The sequence below is a fragment of the Aotus nancymaae genome, unplaced genomic scaffold (assembly GCF_030222135.1).
Source record: "Aotus nancymaae isolate 86718 unplaced genomic scaffold, 86718_ANA_hifiasm-v0.15.2.pri h1tg000173l, whole genome shotgun sequence".
Classification (NCBI taxonomy): Eukaryota; Metazoa; Chordata; class Mammalia; order Primates; family Aotidae; genus Aotus; species Aotus nancymaae.
In genome coordinates this window covers 2266609-2271614 of record NW_026988588.1, presented here as the reverse complement: position 1 = coordinate 2271614, position 5006 = coordinate 2266609, and the positions used below count along the sequence as shown (strand labels likewise).

General features: G+C 38.4%; 1 non-coding gene across 1 annotated transcript; it reads left to right on the top strand.

The window, feature by feature from the left end:
* Positions 1–2819: 2819 nt before the first annotated feature.
* Positions 2820–2921, top strand: LOC135272996 (U6 spliceosomal RNA). The gene has a single exon (XR_010340899.1). It is a non-coding gene; the product is annotated as a U6 spliceosomal RNA (small nuclear RNA).
* The last annotated feature ends 2085 nt before the right edge of the window (positions 2922–5006 follow it).

The window sequence follows — 5006 nt, the reverse complement described above, 5'->3', positions numbered from 1 at the left end:
TAAATAAAGATCATACTTAAAAATTTTGGATGAGGTTTTATATGATTATCTTCTCTTGCTATTTCACTATACTGCCAAAATATGGGCATTAAAGAACAACCCACTTAAAAAACACAATGAAAAGCTGATGGTATAGGTATGAAAGAAAGATCTTCTATATTCGCAGGAACAAATGTTTCTGGCAATAAAGTCACAAAACTTAAATCTTAAATATGTGATGTGTTTCATCAATAGCAGATTTCATTTTGCTAAACTGTGTCCTAATTGTTGACTTCCAGAAACATATGGCAGTTGGCAAAGGAAGACTAAGAATTAAAAGTACATGCACAGCCATAGTTGATCATTTTAAACCAAGCCTAAGAAAAACATTTTCTATATACATTCTGAATAAGTAAGTGATAAAATCTAATTATATTGTGTTGATAAATAGAACAACTTAATCTTTAAGTTAGCAATATCATAAAATCTTTTCCATTTTTTATATATCATGTTTAATATTTGCCAGTGATTTAGTTCTATTTCTTATATAGAATAGTCTCCAGATATTTGTTTATTACACCATGAATATAGAGGACTAGTATCTTATTTCTATGTTCACTAAGCCTGTGATTATCACTTTATAATATTCTGCAGAATTTACTTTGCTATGTTACATAATTACTATGCTTTGATGAAATGTAACTGACATCAGTAGAAATGATACAAATCAGATAACATGAACACCTGTTGGAGGCCACCAATAACATAATACTCAAGGTGACCCGATGCAATTACTCTGCCCACACGAAGATTTTTATTAGTTCCCATATTATTAGCAAAGGTGTAAATAATTATATGGTAAATACTGGCTCATCAGGGATAACAATGCACTAATAAAGTGCTTCAGTGATTCACATTTCTTTTCAAAGTGCCCATATTATGGAAACAACTTTAGAAATTCTGAATTACAGTCTTCAATATGCCACTTAACGAGTTTTGAGAAATCTATATAATTTTTCAAAGGACTGTATTTTTTTCTTAAGAATAAAACTTTAAAAAATCTGACTGTCTCACGTTGGAGTCTCAATAAAATAGAGCTGGAAGCAAAAACTTACCATGCTAACATTCTAGTGGGGAGTGCAAACCCAGAAAGACAGAGGAGGGAATAAGGGAGCAGAGAGCAGAAAGTGGAGAGAGCAGATATAAAGGTGCATTCTCTGGCTGGCCAGAGCTTTGTGACAATCACAGCTCAGTCTGATGAGTGCGTTTGCAGAGGGTCGTATGAACTGTGAGCTTCAGGAAGTCCATCTGGGGAGGTGAATGGGAAGTAATTTATTCGTGAGCCTCTTCTCTCCCCCATGCTCAAGTTGGCCTCTCCCCCGAGCGTTAATTTTCTTGCATGTTCAAGCTGCACCCCCCAGACTTTGCAGGCGGTCCCTAGGAAGTGTGCAGCTCAGGTGCTCATGCGTGCCAGTCCCTGGGTGCAGCAGGAGTCCCTGGCCCTCAGCCCTGAGCATGGGGGTCCCTTGGTCTTCGCAGCAGCCGTGTTCGGCCTGTGAAGTGACCGCTGGGGTCCCAGGGCACTGCAGGAGAGGAGAGGAAACTGAACCAGGCTGTCTGCATCGGAGCGTCAGAGTCCACCAGTGTCACCACGTCGCTTTCTCCCAAATCCTGCCGACATGTAGCATTTCTTCTTCTCTTACAAAGAATACACTTTTCAATTTTTAAAAAGCCCAAAATGTTGTTTTTGAAATTTTAGAAAAACTTACAAATTTTAAAATATGCCCCATCAGTTAATCCATCTTCAGGACCTTCCAGAAGGGGTTTGGATGGGGTTTCCCTTCAGTGAAAGCCGCTGCAAATGAATGGCCAGGGAGGACGTCGTCAGCGCTTATGTTCATTGGTAATGACATGCCTGAGAGAGGATTCTTCATGGCTGCCTGCAGCGGGCCCAGATGTCCACGTGTGGAAAATGGAGAAGCTGTGAGTGAAGGTGTCTAAGGGGCAGCTTTGTGGGAACACTTGTCTCCTCGGTTGCAGGAACATCTTTCATTTCACTCTTTTGTGCAAAATACATGAATTTTATGTATTTCTTAGTGACTGTGCAAGTTTATTCAAAGGGTTGGTGCTTCGTATTCGTTGCTATTTCTGGGATGTGGCTGCTGTTAAGAGTATTTCTTCAACAGGGAGGAGAAGTCAAAGTGCATAATGGGCACTTTAATTTTTTCCACAAAAAGAAAAACAAATATCCAGGAGACTGATTTGACAGTAGGAAGTTAGATGTTTCCAAGAATGAGCACAGGTGGTGTGGGAGGAAAGGAAACTGACCAACCTGTCCAGACATGTATAATACTCCTGAAGACTAAAGCATAAACTAAATGTATACATCATGGCAATCATTTTACCTTTGCTTTTTGTGAATTTTTATTTGTTAATTTTGCATGAGTTTTGTTTGAATTGGAGATGCATAGCTGCTCGGGTCCCCCAAATCTCCCTGGAGGAACAGTCTTTTGGCAATATCAGGTTTTTAAATTTTTTATTTCCATTGGTTTTTGGGAAAGAGGTGGTATTTGGTTACGGGAGTAAGTGTCTTTTCCAATAAAAGCATAATGAAGCTAGAAGTCAATAACAGGAAAACCTGGAGAATCTGTCAAGAGGTGAAAGTTAAACAGCATTCTTAAACAACCAGTGGCTCAAAAAAGCAATGACCGGAGAAACTGAAATATTTTGAGAGGAATTAAAATAAAATGCAAGATACCAACGTTTATGAGATGGTGTGACAGTGGTACTCAGTGAAATGTATAGCTATAAATGCTTACATTAAAAAAGAACAATGTCATGTTCACTTCCTCAGCACATGTACAAAAACTGGAAAAATAAAGAGATTAGCCTGGTCCCTGTGCAAGGATGACATGCAAATTTGTGAAGTATTTTGTATTTATTTTATTTAAAAAGAAAAAAAGAATGATCTAAAATTAACAACCTAGCTTTACACCCAAGTCAGGGGTGTTTTGTCTCTCGGTTTCCCTGAGCACATTGGAAGAAGAAGAAGAATTGTTTCATATAAAATGATGACAACAGAAAAAAAAACTGGACTCAGTGTGTACTGCTCAGGAGAGGGTGAACCACAATCTTATAAATCACCACTAAAGTACTTACTCAAAAAAGAACTTACTTTTTTCCAAGGAAAAATGACGTTTTATTTTCATAAATACTCCTGTTCTCACTCACACACTGGCCCCACTCCTAACTGAATACCACCTACCTGTACCCTAAAAACCAATGGAAATTTTTAAAAAATTAAAAAACACTGGGGCCTGCTGGAGGGGTGGGGGGACTAGGGGAGGGTTAGCAGGGGTCGCAGGATTGGGGAGGGATAACATTAGGAGAAATACCTAATATAGAGTGTTTCTACATTAAGGGGATGGATGCAGCAAACCACCACAGCATGTGTATACCTACGTAACAATCCTGCATGATCTGCACATGTACCCTAGAACTTAAAATATAATAATAAAATTTTTTTAAAAGGAGCCTTATATTGTCAAAAAGACTGTTCCTCTTGGGAGACTGGGAGACCCGAGCAGCTACCCCTCCCCCACAAGAGCATGGTGGGTGCCTGCTGATGTATGCGGCCATCCTCATAAAGTCCCACATTCTCTGACCTTAAAGAAACTTTGAATCTTCTCACGACGGCTCCTTGTGCTTTTCTTTCAGTCACACTGCTTTAAGATCCCAGATGGAAAGTTAGCCCTTAAGGGACAAGAAATGGTTTGTACAGATTTATTTTAAGATAGCGTCTGCTGTTGTTAAGACAGAACTGCACTTGGAAGTAAATTATTGCATCAAGAAGTGAATGGCTTAAATGAATGTTTGTACTGGAGCGACATGCGATTGAGAGTGTTGTCATTTACAGGATATAGCTTCACCATTTGCTGCTTCGTAGAGGAATGTCACTGTCTTGGAAAAAATCAAGATGGCAGGAAAGGGAAGTAAACGTATTTAAGGAAAACAAAGACGATGTCAGGTTTGCAGAGGTTTCTAACTACCAGTAAATGTGGATGATTAACTGCAAATGTGATCATTGGGGGTTGAGTTGGTTGTGTCCCCGGCGACTTTTCAAACAGTCCTCTTTCATATTTTTCCCTTCAAATACCTTGTGAGATTTTGCCCACGAATTGCGCTCATTTCAGAGCCAACTGCAGGTAATGAGATGCTGATTGGGGATTCTAGAATTCACTTGCCGATGATTATGTGTTATTTTAACAGGAGAATGACAATAATTTCCTGTAATGCCACTTGTTAAGGTAATTATTCTATAATTGCCTTATCAAGGTGTCATAGAGGAGAAGGGAGAAATTCCAGGATTTCACAGCTGCTGTCATGCTCCTTAGTGTTAGCTTGAAGCTGCATTGTCAGCCATGGGGACAAATCCCTTTAATTGTTTTAAACCTGAGCATTGTTGTCTTGGGTAGGTTATGTGACCTTAAAATGAGATTTTTCAAGAGTCGGTTTTTCTCATCTTTGTGTTACAGCTACATGGTGAATTAAATGCATAAATATAAACATACACTTAAACATGTTTCAACTGCAATAAAATCTAAAGAATTCATTTGTACAAAATGTGGACTTAAGAATAAATATTAATAAACAGCATTTAATTTATAGCATGTGCACCCGAAAAGTGAGTCAAAAATGTATTTTCCAGTTAATATCTCATTGAAGATGATGTCTTTCACAGAGAAGACAAGCTAGCACGATCTTTGTTTGACTTTAGAGCGCCTTAGTGAAGCTTATCTATTTATTTATTTAAATAAGACTTTTTATCTTTATTAGAATTATCAGCCATGCAAATATTATTTCAGTGAATATGGGACCTTATTCTAAAATAATAAGCAAAATATGCTAAATTCAGGAGATTCAAAAATGCTTTCTCCGAACACATTAAGCTTGCATTTTCTGAAGAGATAACAATCAGGGAAGCTGCCTGAACCTGACCGCCGGGTGAGGGAGGGTGGCATCTTCCA